General features: G+C 37.1%; 1 non-coding gene across 1 annotated transcript; it reads right to left on the bottom strand.

Moving 5' to 3' along the window:
• Window positions 1-11685: 11685 nt before the first annotated feature.
• Window positions 11686-11792, bottom strand: LOC150049844 (U6 spliceosomal RNA). Its single transcript, XR_016538906.1, has one exon. It is a non-coding gene; the product is annotated as a U6 spliceosomal RNA (small nuclear RNA).
• Window positions 11793-21466: the final 9674 nt, after the last annotated feature.

Genomic DNA, 21466 nt, shown 5'->3' with positions numbered 1-21466 from the left:
TGGATGGTTGGGTAAATGCCAAGTAGTGGAATTGCTGGGTCATAGGGGAGCTCTATGTTTAGTCTTTTGAGGAACTGCCATAGTGGTTGAATGAGTTTGCACTCCCACCAACAGTGTAGTAGTGATCCCTCCTGGCCACATCCCCTACAGCATCTGTTGTTATTCGTTTTCCTGATCCTGGCCATTCTAACTGGAGTGAGGTGGAATCTTAGAGTTGTTTTGATTTGCATTTCTTTTATGACCAGAGATGTTGAGCATTTCTTCATGTGTCTATAGGCCATTCTTATTTCTTCTTCAGACAAGACTTTAAGTCTTTGGCCCATCTTTTAATGGGATGGTTGTTACTTTGGAGATTAGTTTTGGACTGATTCAATTTTTTGAGCTGTTAATATATTTTAGATATGAGGCCTTTGTCTGTTATATGGTTGGTGAAGATCTTCTCCCACTCTGTAGGCTTCCTAATTAATTTACTAGCTATGTCCTTTGCCATACAAAAGCTCTGCAGTTTATCCCATTTATCCAGCCTTTCTCTGATTTGTTGTGATTCTTGGTCCTTATTAAGAAAGTTTTGACCTGTGCCAACGAGGCCTAGTGTATCTCCTGTTCCTTCTTGAAAAGTTTTCAGTGTGTTGGCTTTTACCTCGAGGTCTTTGATCCATTTGGAGTTAATTCTAGTGCAGGGTGACAAAGAAGGTGATTGTTGTTCCTAATGTACTATGTTATTTTTCATCTCTTTTGTTGTCCCATGGTTCTTCTCATATTGTTTCAGTATTTTCCATTGGTATCTGGTATATTATATAAATGTTTATTTGTTTATTTGAAATAGGAAAGGAAATGGGGGGGAAACAAGACGAGGGGAGAAGGTGAGGGGAGGGAAATGGGGCCAAAAATATGAGAAGGGGTATCAATGTTTGTGAAGTAATACACCTTCTGTCTGGCAAATATAACTGTAGCCCTTCTATTAATTACAATTTTACAAAAGAAAAGATATTATAAATAGCAGCAGAAGGGAATTAACCAAAGGAAAAAAGGAAACAAAACAAAACAAAAAGAACCACAAACAGTATAATTTAAAAAAAAACTCTTACTTTCATTTCTTGGAGTTCATTTTGATAAGCATCATTTTATATTCTATATGCACATAGCTATTAAGCACTTGTGATCCTCTTCTAAGAATATCCTCCATCGTTCTTACTGTGTGAATATTTAGATTGCCGTTTAATTAATCATGTCCAAGTGTATTTGTCTTTTACTTTCCTTTGGGTTTACATGTAGATTTATAGGCACATTCTAGTTATTACAAATGAAAGAAAGCATGGAGCCTATGTTTCATTGGGTCTGGCTTTCTTTGCTTAGCATAATTTTTTTCCAAGTCTTTCCATTTCCTTATGAATGGGGCAATGTTATTCTTCCTGATGGAAGCATAGAATTCCATTGTGTATAAGGACCACATTTTCTTGATCCATTTGCCCACTGATGGGCATCTGGGTTGATTTCATATCTTGGCTATAGTAAACAATGTTGCAATGAACCTAGTCATGTTGGTGGCTTTAGTGTAGCCTGGTTTGTGGTCAATTAGATAGATGCCCAGAAGTAGGATTGCTGGGTCATAGTGAAAGTCTAGGTTTGGTGTTTTGAGGAAACTCCATAGTGCTTTTCAGAGTGGTTGAACAAGTTTACATTCCTATGAACAATGTAGTAGCATTCTCTTTTGGACACATCCCTGCCAGCATCTGTTATTATTTTCTTGATAATGGCTATTCCAACTGGGATGACATAGAATCTCAATGCAGTTTTGATTTGCATTTTTTGTATGGCCAGAATGTTTATTGGCCATTCTCATTTCTTCTTTGGAGAAGTTTCTCTTTAAATCTTTAGCACATTGTTTCTTTGAGGATTCGTTTTTAGAAGGTTTAATTTTTTAGTTCTGAGTATATAAGGCCCATGTCTGAAGATCTTCTCCTACTTTGTGGGATTTCTATTTATCTTGCTAGCTATGCCCTTTGCCATGGAGAAACTCTTCAGTTTGATGTACTCCCATTTATCTAGTCATCCTTGGATTTGTAATTCTGGATCTTTACTTAGAAAGTTTCTACCTGAGCCAAGGAGTCCTAGTGTTTCCCTTTTCCCTGTAATATTTTCAGAGTTTCTGCTCTTACATTGAGGATTTTTATTGATTTGGAATTTATTCCGGTGCAGGCTGATATGTAGAGATCTAACTTCAGTGATAGCCAATTCTGCCAGCATCATTTGTTGAGGAGGCTTTCTTTCTTCCATCCTGGTTTTTTTTTGCTCCCTTAACAAATATTATGTGGCTATATATTTGTTCATTTTTGGGTCTAGTACTCTATTCCATCAATCCTCAGACCTATTCTTGTGCAGGTCCTGTTTTTATTACTACGTCTTTGTAATAGAGTTTGAAACTTTTGGCCAAATAATTTATGGGCTTCTGCTTTTTGCTTTGCCTCTTGAATGTCTATATTTCCCAGGTGTCCCTCTTGGCTCTTCTCCTCTTTCTCTAGAAATGAATGCTTCATCCTTTAGGGGAGTTAAAGATAAGAAAATAAAGCCATAGATGCCCTATTGTTTTCTATATGTACCAGGCACTGTTCTAGTTTTTGAAAGCAAAATTTCTGTTCTCTTAGAAAGAAAAGAAATAAACAAACAATTATAAATGTGCATGCAATTTCAAATACTGACAACTATCATGAAGAAAAACAAAACTGGATAGGAGCTAATGGAGAAGAAATCGTCTCTGACTTATAATTTTGACCAGAGGTTATTTAAAGCCATGACTGTGGATGAGATCACCTAGGGAAAAGAGAAAACTGAGAAAAGAAGGCTAAGGACTCAGTTCTTGGGTATTTTACCCTTTCAATGTCAGTAAAAATAGACCCATGGAAAAAGACCAAGAAGGAAGTAACTAGGGCAATTTAAAAAAAAAAAACTAGGAAAATAAGATGCCAGAAGCCAACAGTAACAAAAAAATAATTGTTTTAAGGAAATGGAATAATCAACTGTGTCACATGCTGCTGAGTATATGAATAAGATTAAGAATTACTTACCCTCTGGGCACTTGAGACTTACTCTGGAGACTGAAAGTAACAGGATCTTGGTCAGTACTAAGGTTCACAAGATTCTATCTTGAAAATAGCCAGCAAAGGTGTAGCTGGAGTTGTGACTCAAGTATTAGAACACCCGCCTAAAAATGTGAGGCTGTACCATCCAAAAAGGACTTTCTCATTGAGTTTACCAAGAAAGTGATATTTGCCATTCATAAAATTGGTTTCAGCAGCAGCAGAAGCCAAAAGCCTAACTGGAGTATATATATTCCAGAAATCGGGTGGAGATAAGAGTGACTATAGAAAATTCTTTCTAAGAGAACTACAATAAAGGAAAGCAGGAAAAGTGGAATAAAGAATAGTCAAATGGAATTTGGGGGTTAAGGGAGATCTTTTTCAGGTGGGGCACATTATAGAATGAACAAGGAAAGGATGAATAAAGAGGATAAAACTAATGATACAGAACAGAAAGTGGATGCTTGCAGGATTAAACTCCGAGAGAAGAGAGAGATCTAATGCAGCTGGAATTGGTTCATCTGTTGCAACAGAAACAAGAGAATAAATGTGTGTGTTGTATATGTGAGGATGTCAATTTGGTAAATAGATGAAATCTTATGGTTCTCTTTTCTCAGTTAATTAAGTGCTAAATCATCAGTTCGATGAGAAGGGCTTGTTAGAAGTTTGAAAAGAGGAAAAGTTGGCAAAATAAGATTGATGTACTGCTTATAGGATTTTTCACTTAAGACACATGTCACAGACTTCAAGTGAAACAAGCTTGTCCAGTTGGATATTTCTTCCAACTATATTCAGTTAAATTCTGCACCCTTCCTCTGAAGGACTTCATCCAAATTCATGATTTAGTCAGCACTTTGGTCTCATATTTACCAGTCCAAATCTGTTTTGGAATTATAGATTTATAATACTCTCCCTAAACTTGAAAGCCCCCATATGTCAATATATATGAGACTAAACTAATACAGTACAATATCCTGCCATCAAAACATGGTAATGATACCACATCCACTAAAGGAAGAAATAGAAATTCTACCTTACACACTTCATTCCTTCATCTTCAAACAGGGTAAGGATCTTACAGAATTCAGCTATCTTTCATGTCCTGCTTCTCCATCATTTGCCTAAATTCAGTCCTTCAATATATTTTGCTTTTTATCTGTATTCCTGCAACAGTCCTATCTTCTTGTTGCCACTCTATCCTTACATTAATCTATTGTCCATGCTTATTTTCTCGGCTCCTCTTTGGAAAGTGCAAATCCCATCACCTCACTTACAGTACTTACTTAAAGTACTTCTAAAAAGTACTTAAAGTACTTCAAAGAAAGGAATGTTGAAGGGGAAGAAATAGAGAAAGGATGGCTAAGGGGATGTTATTAAACAGGAAGAATAACTTCTAACACAGTTAGATAACCACTCTTGACAAGTAATTCCATGTTTTAAAATCACTAGCAAGGAGAATTTTTAATATTCCCAACACAATAGAATGATCTAGGCTATGATCTGAGCACCGGCTATAATCTTAACTACTCAGGAAGCTGAGATCTGAGGATTGCATTTTGAAGAGTGCCCTAGAGCCAGGAGTTTGGCCTATGGATGGATTGCCTGCCTAGCATGCACGAAGACCCAGGTTTGATTCCTCTGTACCACACACATAGAAAAAGGTGGAAGAGGTGCTGTGGCTCAAGTGGTAGAGCTCTAGCTTTGCGAAAGCTCAAGGACAGTGCCCAGGCCCTGAGTTCAAGCCCCAGGACTAGCAAAAAATAATTTTAAAAAAAAGAGTGCCCTGACAGGAAAGTTCATGAGACTCTAATCTCTAATTCATCCAGAAAAAAGCCAGAAGTGACACTGGCTCAAGTAGTAGAATGCTAGCCTTGAACAAAAGGAGCTCAGGGACAGCATCCAGGACCAGAGTTCAAACCCCAGAATCAGTAAGTAAAAAATATAGACATAGATATAGATCTGAGATGACTGATATATCATTTATATTTGTAAATTTTTAAATATTATAATATATGTAAAATTCACAGAATGCTGAAGGTATGATGTTGATTATCCTTTAACCTAACATCCTATCAATATGTCTCATTTACCTTTTATTACAACCATTCCAAATTACTTGACTTCTGCCATATGTTTTATCGTATTTGTGTTCTTTCCAACATAACACACATTTGAAAAACGTCTCCACATCTCCTGAAATTCTTATGAAACTATTGTAATATCTACTATCGGTAAACATCCAGACCCACTGTCTACTGCAGCAATCCCAGAGTGTTCTGTATGTACTCTATTCACACTCATTTACCAATCTTCTCACATCCTCATTTCTCTGTCCTAGCCACAACCTCTTCTGTTGATCTTTGTGACACACTTAAATTGGGCTTTCCAACTTGATTATTCCAGCAAAATAACTTGACAATTAACAGGAGTCTTTTACATGGACATAAACAATGACAAATCTCTAGTCCTCCTCCTGGCCTATCGCATTTTTATTTTTTTAATTTTTAATTATTATTATCAAGGTAACATACAGAGAGGCTACAATTACATAGGTCAGGTAAGGAAAACATTTCTTTTTGAACAACCTCACCCCTTCCTTCATTTTCTTCCAGTTTTCCCCTCTGGTCCCCAACCACAAGTTGTATATCTCATTTTCAACATGCCATCTAGTGGAAGATGATTCCATTCATGTCACTAACTCCTCTGCACCTCACTGAAATTTTCAAATTGCAGAAATGAAAACGGGCTATGGAAAGTAAACGGTCACACATTCTGCCAGCCATGAACTAGGGTCAACCAAAACAATCCTGTTATTCTACCAATGAGTAAGTTGTAAGGAAACATATTCTTTGCTTATGATCCAGTTTTATTTATTCTACTAATGTATTTCCCTCTTTTTCTAAAAATCATTTCTTTAATATGAAGGTGACAAGTTGTCCTGAGCAATAAGGTTCAAATTATTCCAGCCAAATCATTGGCCTTATCAACTGGGCACTGGTAACTCACACCTATAATCCTAGCTTCTCAGGAAGTTGAGATATGAGGATTGCAAGTCAAAGTCAGCCTAGGTAAGAAAGTCCACAAGATTCTCATCTGGAACAAACTACTCAGAAAAGGTTGCAAGTGGTGCTGTGGCTTAAGAGGTTGAGTGCCAGACTTGAATAGAAGAAGCTCAAGGACAGCATTCAGGCCCTGAGTCCAAGCCCCAGGACTAAGAGGAAAAAAAAAAAAAAAACTCATTGGCTTTATCTCCAATGATCTACTGGTTTGTGTTACTCTTTGTTTTCTCAGGGTCAGGATTCTGGGGAAAAAAAATAAAGTTTGGCTTCTTCATTACCACAGAGTATGGCTAGCGTGTTCCCTACTTTTTTTAAACATGTAACCTGTTACCTACTATCAGCTCCAAGCCAGAAAACTGTCAGGTCAGATAAAGAATGAAGATTTGCTACAACAAAATCTATGCCTCAGTGTGGCACCTGGATAGACCACTAAGTGTTAGTAGAGAGGTCACCTTTCCCTGCCCCTTCTAGACACATAGGCCCACATGCTAATTAGTAACCTGCAGGCATTTTCTTGTACTAACAACACTTTTGGCCACAACCCCTGCCTCCACACTATACCTTATTTGTGTACTGCCAGTCCATTGGTGGAAGCTGTTGCAATCCACCTTTCTCATTTGACAGCTTATTTCAGTGGCTCCCACACACGTAAGTTATGCTCTGAGTCATTGTCAATCTGTTTTTCCATTGTATAACCTGAAAGAAGGGCTCTGCAAGTGTTTGCTGATGGGCTTTTGCCTGTTGAGTCTTCTTAGAACATTGCTAGATGGTATCCTTCCTCAACACTGAGCATGTGCCATGCCTTGGTCTATTCTCATCTTTGTTCCCTGACTTTCCCAGGCTTTCCCCGAATAGCCTGTGTTGTTGTATTTGAGTTGTTTTATTTCATGTATAATTAGATATGCAGAGTTCATTTTTTGGTAGCTGAAGCAGGGAGAATTCTTTTATTCAAAGAGTTGAGCCACCCTGAAGACCCATATCACAACCTATGTCTGTTCTAAAATGAACATGTTTTATCAGCTACTTTTTATCAGATTTTATTATCAAATTGAAAAGACAGAAGAACCTTAAGAAACATCAGTATTTTCTCTTATAAGAAAACAAACTCAGAAAAGCAAATTATTTTCTCAAGGATAAATGAATATTGACAAAATAATCTTTCTTTTAAGCTTTTTCCTCTGTTGACCACATACCTTTCAAAGATCTTTAAGTAGGGAATGGTAGTAATGCCTATAATTCCAGCTACTCAGGAGACAGAGGCAGGAGGAACATGAATTTGAGGGCATTCCAGAGCAAGTGCTCTGTCCCCCAGAACAACTGGGGGACAATTGTTCACAATTTTAATCCTAGCAGATCAGGAGCAGAGATCTGAAGGATCACAGTTCAAGAACAGGCTAAGCAAAAAGTTCAGAAGACCTCTATCTCAAGTAATAGTTGGGCAAGATAGTGTATACCTGTCATCTGAAGTATTCTGGAAGTTGAGATTGAGAAGATCATATTTCCAGGCTAACCCAAGCCAAAACAATGTTCTCAGGACCCTACCTCAGCAGAAAAGGCTGAACATTGTGGTGTGTGTCTGTCATTTAAGCTATAGCAGGAAGCATAATTAAAAAGATCTCAGTTCAGGCCACCTTGGCACAAAGCAAAATCCTATCTCAAAAATAACTAGAGCAGGGCCAAGAGTTTGGCCTAGTGGTAGAGTGCTTGCCTAGCATACACAAAAACCCAGGTTCGATTCCTCGGTACCACATACATAGAAAAAAGCCAGGAGTGATGCTGTGACTCAAATAGTAGAGCTCTAGCCTTGAGAAAGCCCAAGAACAGTGATCAGGCCCTGAGTTCAAGGCCCAGGACTGGCAAAAAAATAACTAGAGAAAAAAGGACAGAAGATACAGTTCAAGTAGTAGAACAGATGCCTAGCAAACTCAAAGCTGAAGTCCAAACCTCATTTCCATCAATACTAAAGAAAAATACTCAGAGCATGGATGAAACAGTAGAACACTTGCCTAGCTTGCATAGGCTCTGGGAAGGGTTTTATGAAGAATTTTATTTCAAGTGTTGATGTTTAGGAGTTAATGACCTGGCTTATTCTGTGAGGCTTTCACTCCCAGGACTCAAAAGAGTAAATTTATTCTAGGAGAGCTTCCTTTGGGGAAAGAAAATATTTTTAAACAGGGTTGCTTAACTATAAAGTGAGTAGGAAGAAAGGGAAACAAAGAGAAGAAAAATTATAAATGGGTTCTTTTGTAGCAATGAAATACAAAGTAAGTAAACAGAGAAACTACAGTTTCTTCAATAAAGCTCCTTCCTCAACAAAACCATAACTTGTGTCCCTTTTCCTAACTCCTGATCATCCTACTTCTTTCTCCATCTTTCTCCTTGCCAACATTTCTCCCACATAACACAAAAATGTTGCCATTGCTCCTCTCATTTTGACAGCATTAAGTCCTCCACATAGAATTTGCTCTTTATATGCCTTTTTTTCCCTTGGTTGAATTAAGTTCTATGACTTTTGGAGGAAGGAAAGGAGAGAAAAGGAATAGTAGACAGAAAGGTACATAAAGTTTGCAGGTAAAACTATCCAAAAGCCAGAACTCTGAAAGCTAAAGAGGCTCTCTTTAATTGTTACTGCTATTTTTGAGATAGTCATATCATATTAGCAAGGTCTTGAACTCATGGGCTCCCACTATCCTCACACCTTAGCTTTCAGATTAGCTGAGACTTGACCATGTGCCCACATATAAGGTTAAAGTAAATGGTTTAAGGCAATCTTGTTTAGAGCTGAGTTCTTCAGAACACCTTCTTGTTTATACCATTTGGGTTGAGTAATCAATTTTAAAAGTGGTAGAAATGATGGTGTAGTAGAGATGTTTTATTGATTAAACTATCAGATCACAGGAAGGATAAGAAAACTACAAATAAGTTTCAAACTCATCTGTATTTGATAGTTTTATTGGTTGCAATTTGAACATTCAAACCTATCAACTTATTAATTCTGCATATCTCAACTTCTGTTCTGAGCATATAGTTTCTGTTTTAACCCTTAAATCACATATTATTTATTTCTTAGACTTGGGGAACTCCTACAGCTGTGAATAGGAGTCAATGAAGCTGTAATCCATCCTTTTTCTGCCTTATCTCCATTATAAATCCTATGTATGTTTGGAGATGGATAGGTACCAAGTTTTCTGCATTAGCTTAGTTAGATGGGTATCTAGGGAATTCCTCCTAATACTACTTAAAAAACTGAAATGCAAGATACACTCCATTATTCTTATTTTTTGACCTAACATTTATCACTATTCCCAACATACCAGAGGAAGGATAAAACAGATATACGAATAGAGGAAACAAACCTGGAGAGATTGTGCTGGGAAAAAAAAGATTCATGGAGAAAAAAAGCACATACTCTAGCATATGAATGTAACTTAATAAGACACAGGCCGAAAAATATCCAGTGAGCTAGTGAACACTCACAAATTTGCCAGGTGTCAAAAAACATCACCTTTATTAATTTTATTGGTCAATATGTTTCTGCATATTGTCTTGGAAATTATACTCTAATACTACTAACTTTAAAAAAAACAATAGGTAGAAAAAGCTTAAGAAAGAGGTAAAATAGACTAAATAGCTACTTTTAAAAAGTTGTATAAGTGTCACAATGCAACTATAGTGCATGGTCTGCAGACAGGAAGCATAGCTTTGCCTCACAACTTTACATGATATTGGTAGTGTGCATCCAATAATATAAGCTGAAATATTGTTACACTAAGGCACACCTGTTTGAAAAATGAACACCCTACATATTTGAGATCCCAAAAGCTTCTACAGAGCCAGAAAGAATGGAAATTTTTGTTTTGATTTATCTAACCTGGGCCAGATTTTCTGCTTAATTGTGGTCTGCATAAATTATTTAGTTAATTGTTCTCTCTCTCTCTCTCTCTCTCTCTCTCTCTCTCTCTCTCTCTCTCTCTCTTTTCTTTGTCTCTGTCTCTCTCTCAACAGTTTTAGCGCAGATTTATTTTAGTACAACAGATTTAAAGTAGGGAGAAATAGAAGGAGGAATAGATAAACATCTCCTGCCATCACTTTAGAAAATGGGAGTCAACAACTCCAAGTTTGTTATACTCTTTACAATTAAAAAGTTGTTTAAAATGAAGTTAAAGTGCTACATCTTAGAAGTACCTATGTTCCTGTTATTTGTTTTCATGTGTAAAACATGAGAAGTTTAACATGATGAAGACTAGCAGCTGTGTAGAACAGTAATGAAAATGTTCCTGACAGATCCCCTGTGGAAAGATCAGGTGGAAAGCATTACCAGGTCAGCAGCCTCAGATTCTGTCCCTGGGAGTTCAACATTGGATTTGCTGAGGCCAGGCTTCCTCCTCATGGGCTGCTCCCAGCTAGTGATGGGGCACAGCAGAGGTACTGTGTCAGCCCATTTCAGACTGCTCCGGACTCCTCAGTAATTTTCATTCAACGTCTTCCCATCAATTGAGACACATCTAGGCACTACACTGCCACCTGAGACCCTTCCTTCTCAGGCTTTCTCCCTGTGAAAGAAACACACACACACACACACACACACACACACACACACACACACACACACACACACACCTCATAAAGTAGGACAATGAAGGTTTGGAATTGCATCACTTATCATAAGGTGAAACCATCTTGTGTGATAGGTAGAACACACACAGTCCCTGGTCCAGGCAGATGCCCAATGTTTAAAAAGAATTCACCAGGGATGACCTGGGAAAATGTCCCATTAGAAGAAACCTAGTCAGTTTAATTACTCAGACCTTTGAAAGACAAAAAGTAAAAAAGGCAATCAAGCTGACCAATGATGGGTGAATTGTAACCTGCAGAGAAGTAAGAATCTAGGGGCTATTGTCAAAGCAGTTGAAGAGAACTCTTCAATTGCTTTTATTTTTTATTTTTTTTTGTTTTTTTTTGGTTTTTTTTGCATGACAGCAAATTCTTTAATAGAGGAATGAGTACATTTATTGGATAGATGGGCTTGATACTAGGATTGGGGATAAAAGCTACCTGAAGATGCTTGCTATACCCCTAACTGTGACTGGTTTTGTCTAAACCCCTAACTCTGGGGGGGGGGGGTGAAACACTGAAATCATATACATGGACCATTCCATTTTCTTGCATTATGCTTTTGAGTTCAGAGAAAGTTCATGAAAAAAAAAACCCACAAAACCAAAATGTATCAAAAACGAGATCTGAGTGATAGTGGGTGATAGTAGCTATTGGAAGGAAATGACCTAAATGTTTCAGTTTAAACCTGTCACATGAGTTTAGAGTATGCCATAAGCATGGGTATGTAATTTTCTTTTTTTTTGAAATTTTTTTATTGTAATTAGTAAAAGGGTTACATGGTATTTGCCAGATAGAAGGTGCATTAATTCACATACATTGATACCCTTTCACATGTCTTGGTACCCATTACCCTCCCCCCCATACCCCCCACCCGTCTTGGTTTTCCTCCCTTCCCTATCAAATTTCAAATAACCAAATACAAATAAATTCAAAAAAATATGGAATGCTTCACGAATTTGCGTGTCATCCTTGCGCAGGGGCCATGCTAATCTTCTCTGTATCGTTCCAATTTTAGTATATGTGCTGCCAAAGCGAGCACTTCAATTGCTTTTAAAGAAGCTCTTTTCTCTGACAATGAAGAGGGACAGGGAGACAGCAAGCCATAGTTCTAAAATTTACAGGGCTACTTCTAAAAATTACAGGGCTTCAGAAACATTTACATGATCAGCAAAAGCAAGTTTTTCATGACAAAGTTGAGGGACTTAGGAAAAATCAGGAAACATAAAAAAAAGATGGAAACATTTGGATGGATGCCTCCTGATGATATTGTTGTAAAGATCAGATGCCCCAAGCACTCAGAGCTGGAGAAGTGGTATTGTGTACCATTTTATCTCCATTTGTGCTAGAAAATGCTTTAGAGGCCTGTCTGCTGTAGGAAGAAAAGACGCTGCCTTCAAGATCTTCTCCCTCATCCTCTCTTGGTTACCCAGCTGAGGACCTGCTGGGCCTGATAGGAAACAAAAATCACAAGAGTTAGCCCATAGGAGAGAAGTAACCAGGAGACAAACTCTGGGATTTGAATTAGAAGGTGCTTGATCAAAGGGGTCAGAATGTGAGACTGGGTCAATCAAAAATTCACTGAGTAAAAGACACTGTATTAGGACATGGGATTTAAAACATAGAAAGATTACCAGAGTATTAAAAAATTCACTGCTAGGAGATGGCTCTGAGATATCTGATAAAAAGTGATGGACAACACAGTACAGTGCTATAAGATGCATAATAAGATCACTAAGTTCACTTGTAGTTCCTCTGAAAACCAGGACTGAGGGTAGGAGAGGCCATCATCAAAATGGCTCATGAATATTCATGAGATGACAGGGTCCCAAGTATAATAAAAACCAGGTAACAGCACTTACTTGCCAGAAGTCACAAGACTGAAATTACCATAATGACCTACAAATCACATAACCAATGTGAAGATGGTTGATAGAGCATGGTTTTCCTAGGAGCAAAATAGAAAGCCATCCAAATAACCCACTGAATATCTTTAAAAGAAAAAATAATATTTAAAGAATGGGAAAGCAAGAGGCCAAATGCTATCATGTTTATATAAAGTCAAAAACCTTTGTAGACCTAAGAAGTTTTTCTAGAACCTTTAATTTTGTGGTTTCCATTCATCTGTTGTTGACTTGGCTGTTGATGCATGCAGCCTCACCCATAGCCTAATAAAGGGTTCCCTAATTCTGGTGGAATAGGGCTAGGTGAAAGCCACACTTTAGTGGACTGCTCAGATGAGTAAGGTTTGAACAGATTTGTGGTTGGCCTAACCTAAAATAATGTTCAATGATCCATTTACTTTTTAGACATTTCCAAGATTCTAGGAGTAAGTAGTCCAAATTTTTGGTTTGAATCTATGAAAGGTGTGGTTTCCTGGGAATTACCCATAAATAAGAGATCCCAGCGTTATTCCTGTTCTTGATGACTAATGTACAAATCATTTAATGTCTCTGTGCCTTCATTTCCTAATGAATATAATAATCCTACTACTTGAGAAGGTTGTGATCTTTTATATAATTATATGGAATGCTTTGAAAGCCTTAATTGGAATGAGGGAAAAAGTTCTCCTATCCACCATTTTTAATTTAAGGCCAAAAAAGGGATCAATTTTTAAGAGAGGGAATAAACTGAGACCTTCCCTGTAAAAAGTGAACTTGTTATGTAGCCCAGGCTGGCCTCAAACTTGAGATTCTTTTGTCTCCATTTTCAAGTCCTAGGATTATAAGAGTGTACCACTACTCTTGACCGAATCTTGAGGCTTACTTTATAAGGCTTTCTCGGTTTAATGGATCTTAACAACGCTAAAGTCTCTTTCTTTCTCTCTCTCTTTCTCTCTCCCTCTTTCTCTCTCTCAAGAATTTACATATGCTAGGAAAGTTCTCTACAACTTACCTATATCCCTAACTCCTATGCTAAAGTCGTTTTTTTGCCAGTCCAGGGGCTTGAACTCAGCCTGAGCTCTGTACTTGGGTTTTTGCCTTGAGGCTGGCACTCTACCACTTGAGCCACAGTATCACTTCCAGCTTTTTTTCTATGTATATGGTACTGAGGAATCAAACCCAGGTCTTTGTGCATGCTAGGGAAGCACTCTACTGCTAGGCCAAACTCCCGGCCCTTCTAAAGTCTTTTAAATACACATTTATTGGCACATTTTACTTTTTCAAGGACATGCAATGTTATATATGAGATAGACATATATATATATACACAATTGAAAAATACTAATATATTTTGGCAGCAAAACCAAGTGCAGAGATGAATACTTAGTAAATGTATATCTACTTCCAGGAAGCAATGTAATATGATTAGTGAAGACACTGACTGAGAACTGAGAGACCAGAGTTTTAGTCCCAGTCCTGCTATGAGTGTATTATACAACCCTTCACAATTTACTTGGATTTATTTTTTCTCCTGAGATCCACTCCAAAGAAACACTTGGGATTTTTGTTTTTTTTATTTCATTGTTGGGGTGATGTACAGAGGGGTTACAGTTACATTCACCAGGTAGTAGATATATTACTTCTTGGACATTGTTACCTCTCCCCATTTTTTTCTCCCACTTTCCCTCCCCTCACTCTCTCCCACTCCCTTACCTTCCTTTTTTCAAATAAATAAACATATATACAATTTACCAGGTACCACACTCAGAGACAATGGCCAATATGAGATAAACCATAGGGGAAAAGAAGAAAAAAGAAATAGCTTCACATGGTACATTAAGAACAACAATCACAAAGATGAATCTTTTGTTTCCATATCCTGGAGTTCATTTCACTTAGCCTCATCGTATATGGCCATATGTACATAGCTTTTGAGCTATTATGATCCTCTGCCAGGAGAATCCCAGATGTATACTGTTACAAATGGGTGAAAAACTGGGGTTTTAAAAATCCATGTAAATTTGTGGAATTGTTACTTTCTTTTATTGTTCTGATGACAAAACATTTTTTAGAAAAAAACTATATATGTGTATATATTACATCATACATTATATAATGTTATACATTATATAATGTTATACATTATATGTATATGTTATACATATACATATATATATAATATGTATATGTATAGTTTTCTGTTTTTTCAAAATAAGTACTGCTTTCTACAGACCTGTGGTATAATTCTGAGTACTAAGCATAGGTTGTAAAAATGTGCTTGCTATTTAAATTCCTGATGAGTTGTATAACTCATTTTGTATTTGTAGGAATCAGTTTTCTTATCTAATTAATTTCACATATATTATTAATACTAAAATTCATGCCTAAAATTCATGGTTGAATAGGCTTGTGATCTTAGTATTTGTAAAGCTGAAGCAGGAGAATACCAAACCACGTGGGCTAAAATCAATATACCCTGTCCCAAAAAGCCGTATCATATGAAGTCAGGTGGTTCATACCTGTAATCTTAGCTACCCAGGAGAACGAGGTCTGTAGATAGAGGTTCAAAGCCAGCCTAGATAGAAAAGTCTATGAGACTCTTATTTCAGATTAAATCACAGACAAAAAGCCAGAGGTGGTGCTTTGGCTCAAGAGGGAGAGTGCTGCTGGCCTTGGGCAAAAATAGCTTTGGATAGTGTCCAGGCCCAGAGTTCAAATTGGGGAGCTGGGGGTGGCGGGGGAGCCATTCCAAACCAAGCAAATGAAACAGTCTATAATTCTTCTAGGTATCAGGTCTGTTGTTTTTTTCTGATTGATAAGGTAATATCTGCTTACTTAAAAATACACAAAGGTACAAGTAAAATTAAGAGGCCATCTTACTTCTATTCGGTATAGATTAGCGCTAACAATTTAGTATATAACATTTCAAAGTTTTCTATGTCAACAGAGATATATTACTATGTTATTTAATAAAATGAGATGTCATAATACTTCGATGGTATTTACTTCATAATTTAAAACTATTTCTATAATGGGTATTTTTCAATTGGATATGCACCCCCATCACATTCTTTTTCATAACTCTTTCCCACTGAGGGGATGTATCTAGTTTATTTCCTCCTGCCAATGATCATTTAAACTATATCTGGTATCTTTGCTTATAATTTTTTGCACAATTTTGGAAGCATTTTCAAGAGGAAAAAAATCCTAAAAGTGGAATTTCTGGATGCAGTGGTACATTTATGATGCAAGGTTCAAGTTGTGTGGAAAGAACTGTTCCCAATTTACATTCCTATAAACATTGTATGAGATAAGAACACTAGGTGGTGCTAAGAATGCTAATTAAGACTATTTGACTAGAATTACAACTGAATATTGTATAGTTTTGACCTTATCACAAAATAAATCTCAACTATTACTGATATAAACTTTAAGTCTGTCTTTGCTTGGTCTCCCATCCAACTTACCACATACACTTTCAGAAAGTAGAAGTAGTGCCAGGGGGACAAAAACATTAGAAGGGGTATCAATGTTCAGGAATTAATGTACCCATTACCTGATGAATGTAACTGAAACCTCTTTATTCATTACCCTGACAATAAAATACATTTAAAACAAAACAAAAGAAAGAAAGAAAAGAAATAACAGACAAGCAACTTCTGTCCCAACAGAACAAAACTTGACAGCAATCAGAATGTTTCCATAAGGGGAAGCCTTTTGATTAATGAGAACTGCATCACTATCTTATAAACAAGTAATCAATGGAAGGTTTGAGGACCTTTTGTCAATAAGTATGTTAACCAGGTAACTTCTAAAGTTTCCTTTAGATTCTATGGCTCAGTGCATCCAGATATGAAGAATTGGGGTTATATCCTTTTACCATACTCTCTTTTATGTGAGAATAGTAACCTTTATTTGACATCTTTGTATTTATTTTCTATCTTAAATTTTTAAAGAACATTTCATATTCTTTATTAGCTGGCCTAATCTCTAATAAATTCAAAGTAACCCCACCATTTGTAAGTTCTACGTAGAAGAGAAAAAGAGAGAAATCTTTGCAAATAAATTACATGTACCTGTAAGAATTTTATATTTAAAATTCAAAATAGCCTTTTATATCAATAGCTTTAGAATTTAATATTGTTCAAGCTATTATGTGATACATTTGTCTGATCATCATGGCAGAAAAAAGTAAGTCTTCAAAGAAATACGTATGTCTTATACAATGGATATTTTATCTACTGTCAAATAAACCCCTTCCTTTTATTTCCTCCAGAAGTTTTGAAGAAAGAATCTTTAAAAGAAACTTCTTTTGGGACCAGGAGTTTGGCCTAGTGGTAGAGTGCTTGCCTAGCATGCACAAAGACCCGGATTTGATTCCTTAGTACCACATATACAGAAAAGCCAGTATTGGTGCTGTGGCTCAAGTGGTAGAGCACTAACCTTGAGGAAAGTCCAAGGATAGTGCTCAGGCCTTGAGTTTAGTCCCCAGGACTTGCAAAAAAAAATCTTTTTTTCATATATTTTTATTGTAATTAATAGAAGGGTTACATTATATTCACCAGAAAAAAGGTGCATTACTTCACAAACATTGATACCCTTTCTCATGTCTTGTTCCCCATATCCCTTCCCCCAGAGAATAGTAACTTTTATGTCTTCTTTATCATCCATAATCAAATATTTCATTAAGTTAAATTTTTATGTGTGCTTGTCAGTCCTGGGGCTTGACATTGGCTCTGAGCTTTATTTTTGCTCAAGAGTAATGCTCTACCATTTGAGCTACAGCTCATCTTCTGGCTTTTTTTTGGGGGGGGGCGGGGTGAGGGGTAGTTTATTAGAGTCTCATAGACCTTCCTGCCTGTAATCCTCAGATCTCAGCCTCCTGAGTAGCTAAGATTACAGGTGTGAGCCAACAGCACCTGACTACATTAAGTTAATTTTTATAAAGACTAGGTAACTTTATCTTTCAGAGTTCAAGGTTTCTATTTCTATTTTCATTGGCTTATGCAGAAAGTCAGCCAGAGTATTAGATGTTGGGAGCTGACAATGAACACAATAGATCATTCCTGCCCTCATGCAATTTACATATTATGCTTGTAAACAAAGTCTACATTTGCAAGGAGTCAGAAAACACTTGACTATCTATAAAATCAATTGGATAGACTATCCATTAAAAATCTCTCTGTTTATTAAGAAAATCAAAGTCATGAGACATTAAGCCATATCCTCACCGCTGATTTTTTTTTTATTCAGTAAACACAAACCAAAACACAGAACAGAAATACTATAATTACCTGAGCATCTGAGGCAAAGGTAATAGCCAAAATTAGTATTCAATCTAAAAGAACAAATAAAAACAAATTTTACTTTGCTTCTCCTGAAAATTGCATCTGTACAAATTCTAAGATTAGAAACCTCTGAATAATCCAGGGTCATCATGACTTTTCTGACCCCATTTCCATTGACAGAAAGGCTCCAAAAACAAGAGAAAACAAAGAAATGTCCATGGGATGGTGTGGGTTGAATGAATTGTATGAGTTTATAAAGAAAATGACTAATTCCTATAGATCTCAAGTGTCAAGGAGAAAATATCATAAGGAGATTTTGCCAAGAAATCCCTGAGCCCAACCCTTTCTTGGTAAAAGTATCATCTCAGGGCACATACCTCTCCTGTCATGCATGCATGAGCAGACTGCTTCCTGATTTAAGCTCATTCTGCAAGTAAAATGCAATCCCCATGGTACTCCCACTGTCCCTTAAAGGCAGGAGAAAACAACAACAAAAAAATTAATCCTCATTTTCGATTGTATTCCTTTGTTTTAGGTAGGATCTAGAATGGTCAAGGATCAGAACTCCTTTGAGAAATTCCAGCCTTTTGAAATGTAGTCACGCCAGTTACAGTTGGAAAAGGATTTGTTAAATTATTTAAAGTGTGTGTGTGTGTGTGTGTGTGTGTGTGTGTGTGTGTGTGTGTGTGTGTGTAGCTGGACACCTATGGCCTATGCCTATAATCCTAGCTACTTGGGAGTCAGATCTGAGGATTGAGGTTTGAGGACAGATGGAGCAGAAAAGGCCATAAGATTTCTCCCTCCCTCTCCCTCTCCCTCTCCCTCTCCCTCTCCCTCTCCCTCTCCCTCTCCCTCTCCCTCTCCCTCTCCCTCTCCCTCTCCCTCTCCCTCTCTCTCTCTCTCTCTCTCTCACCTATGCATTGTCCCTAAGCTTCTTTTACTCAAGTCCAGCACTCTACCACTTGAGCCACAATGCCACTGCCAGCTTTTTCTAAGTAGCTTATTGGACATAAGAGTTTTGAGGACTTTCCTGGCTTTGAACAGTGATCCTCCGATCTCAGCTTCCTGAGGAGTGATCCATTAGTACCCAGCTTGAGATTCTTATATCTGGTTAACCACCAAACAGCTAGAAGTGGTGCTGTGACTTCAGTGGTAGAGCTCTATCCTTTGCACAAAAGCTCGGGGACTTTGTGCAGGCCCTAAGTTCAAGCCACAGGACTAGTACACACACACACACACACACACACACACACACACACACACACACACACACACAGAGTGAGAAAAACCTTAAACTATCCTACAATTTTGAAACTGATCTATTTAATGTATAGTTTTATTTTAAACATTAATTCCTTCATTCTTCTCATCCTCAGGAATGGACATTTTGACTTTCTGTACTTGGCAACTGTTGAAATTGCCAATTATATACCACTTTTTCATAAACCTAAAAAACAGTCATTTTCCACAGTCCAACTCAAGCATGGTCTTTCTAGACTTCAGTTTCTTCAACTGTAACTTGGGGCTATTGAACAAGATTAGTTCCTAACAATGTAAGTTCTTAAAATAAGAAAATATAAATTTATCCAACAAATATTTATTAAGTATTACTTTGGGCAAGGATACTTTCATGCTATGGAGATGTTAGAGATTATTAGGCCACTTATAATGCGAAAACTTTAAAATATTTTGAGGGGTTGAATTCCTTGAGCTAGAGGCCAATTTAGTTTTGCAAATGTCAACACTCAGTCATGCTTAGGAATTGTAAGAGGAATGCTTCCTAACTCTAGTGATAAGTTTTCTTCCCAGGCTTCTTGGCCTGGGTCTATGCAGAAGAAGAGAACAAGCCAGACAAGAGTTTCACAACCTCGCTCAGGCACTCACTTCATTATAAAAGGAAATTTATAAATGTGCCAAATCCTCCCAAGGTGAATGATCGCTCCAAGGGGATAGATCACTAAAAATGTATCAAGCCTTTTAGTCAATAAGTCACCCATTCCACAAACATTCCTTCAGAAAATCTTATGTCAGGCTTGAAATATGGAAATAAACTTGCAAGTATTTTGTCATGTTCAAGACCTAGAAAGAAACATATGGTGAGCGCCTCTGTTCAAGGAGCTCACATTCCATAAGACAGAATAGACACATTGTTTTCTTGGAATGAGAAGTCTTCTAGGGCTCACTCTATCCATGCCAATGCTTCCGATGTTTTTTGTTTTTGTTTTGCCAGGCCTGGGCCTTGAGCTCAGGGCCTGAGCACTGTCCTTGGGCTTTCTCAAGGCTAGAGCTCTACCACTTGAGCCACAGCACCATTTCTGGCTTTTTGCTGTGTATATGATACTGAGGTATTCCTGCGTGTTAGGCAAGCACGCTACCACTAGGCTAAACTGCTGGCCCAAAGCTTCCAATGTTTTAAATTACCTTAAATTTAGGTCTGGATTTACCAGAGGAAACGAAATGCTAATCTCACCATGAGTTTAATTTTCCTTGTAATTCTATCATCTATCTGTCTACTACTAATTACTTTCCAGAATAGAAAAAGAAAGAAGAACGTACTTCGCCCATCATACATGGAACCAAAAACACAGTATACATTTGTACAAATTATGCTTGTATTTTCAAACAATTACAATTATAAATTGGCTTCCATTAAGCTGATATTATTTTTGTTCATTGATCCAACAAAAAATATTACCTAATTTTACTCACTGTAGTTTGTTATCCACTGACCCACTAGAAGTACTGTGTTTGTTTTTTGGAAGTCAGAGGCATTCTTACTCATGATTTAAAGAACAACTGTTTGCTCAGTATTGTTTCTACTTCCTTCTGCTGGTTTCTATTTTGCTAGGATGAAAGGATTACATTCCCTTATGCATCAAAACAATTTGTATTTAAAAAACAAGTTTATAAAGTATTATAGTCTTTGAGTTAACTACAATTTAGATCTTTTTGTATGACTGGTTCATTTGATGATGTTACTTAAAACACCTCACAACAGCCCCCCCCCCCAAAAAAATATCAACATTCCAGAAATAGACAACTGAATGGCAGTGATATAAAGATCTATACCAATATCTCTGCCCCTCCTTTTCAAAAGACAGGTTTTCATTATGATACCTAGGTACACTAGAATTCATGGGTTCAAGCAATCTCTGGCTTGCCTCAGTCTCCAAAATAGCTGCATCTACAACATGGCACCACTACATCTGGCTTAAGAACTGATTTTAGAAAACATCTGTGTTACTGTGTAATATTTGAGTCGCTACACAATCCCCAATTTTCCAACACTGCTTAGACCTATTAAATCCTAAGACCCCTGCCACAGTTTTACATAACATAAAAGTTCCATGAATGATAAACAGGAGCTACATATCTAGCCTAAAAGACAGAAAGAAATATAGATATTAAGAAGACACATGAAGACAGACCATGTGGAAAGAGGTAACAGGAGCCAGGCTTGGGATGCTTGCCTGTAATCCCAGATACTTAGGAGGCATTGCTCTGGTTTAAATGTTGACTGTTTTCCAAAAGATCCATGTACTAGA

Source organism: Megascapheus bottae, chromosome 19, assembly GCF_031878675.1.
Source record: "Megascapheus bottae isolate mThoBot1 chromosome 19, mThoBot2.hap1, whole genome shotgun sequence".
NCBI classification, from domain to species: Eukaryota; Metazoa; Chordata; class Mammalia; order Rodentia; family Geomyidae; genus Megascapheus; species Megascapheus bottae.
Note: the sequence above shows the minus strand (reverse complement) of the source record. Positions and strands in the feature narration are given on the sequence as shown.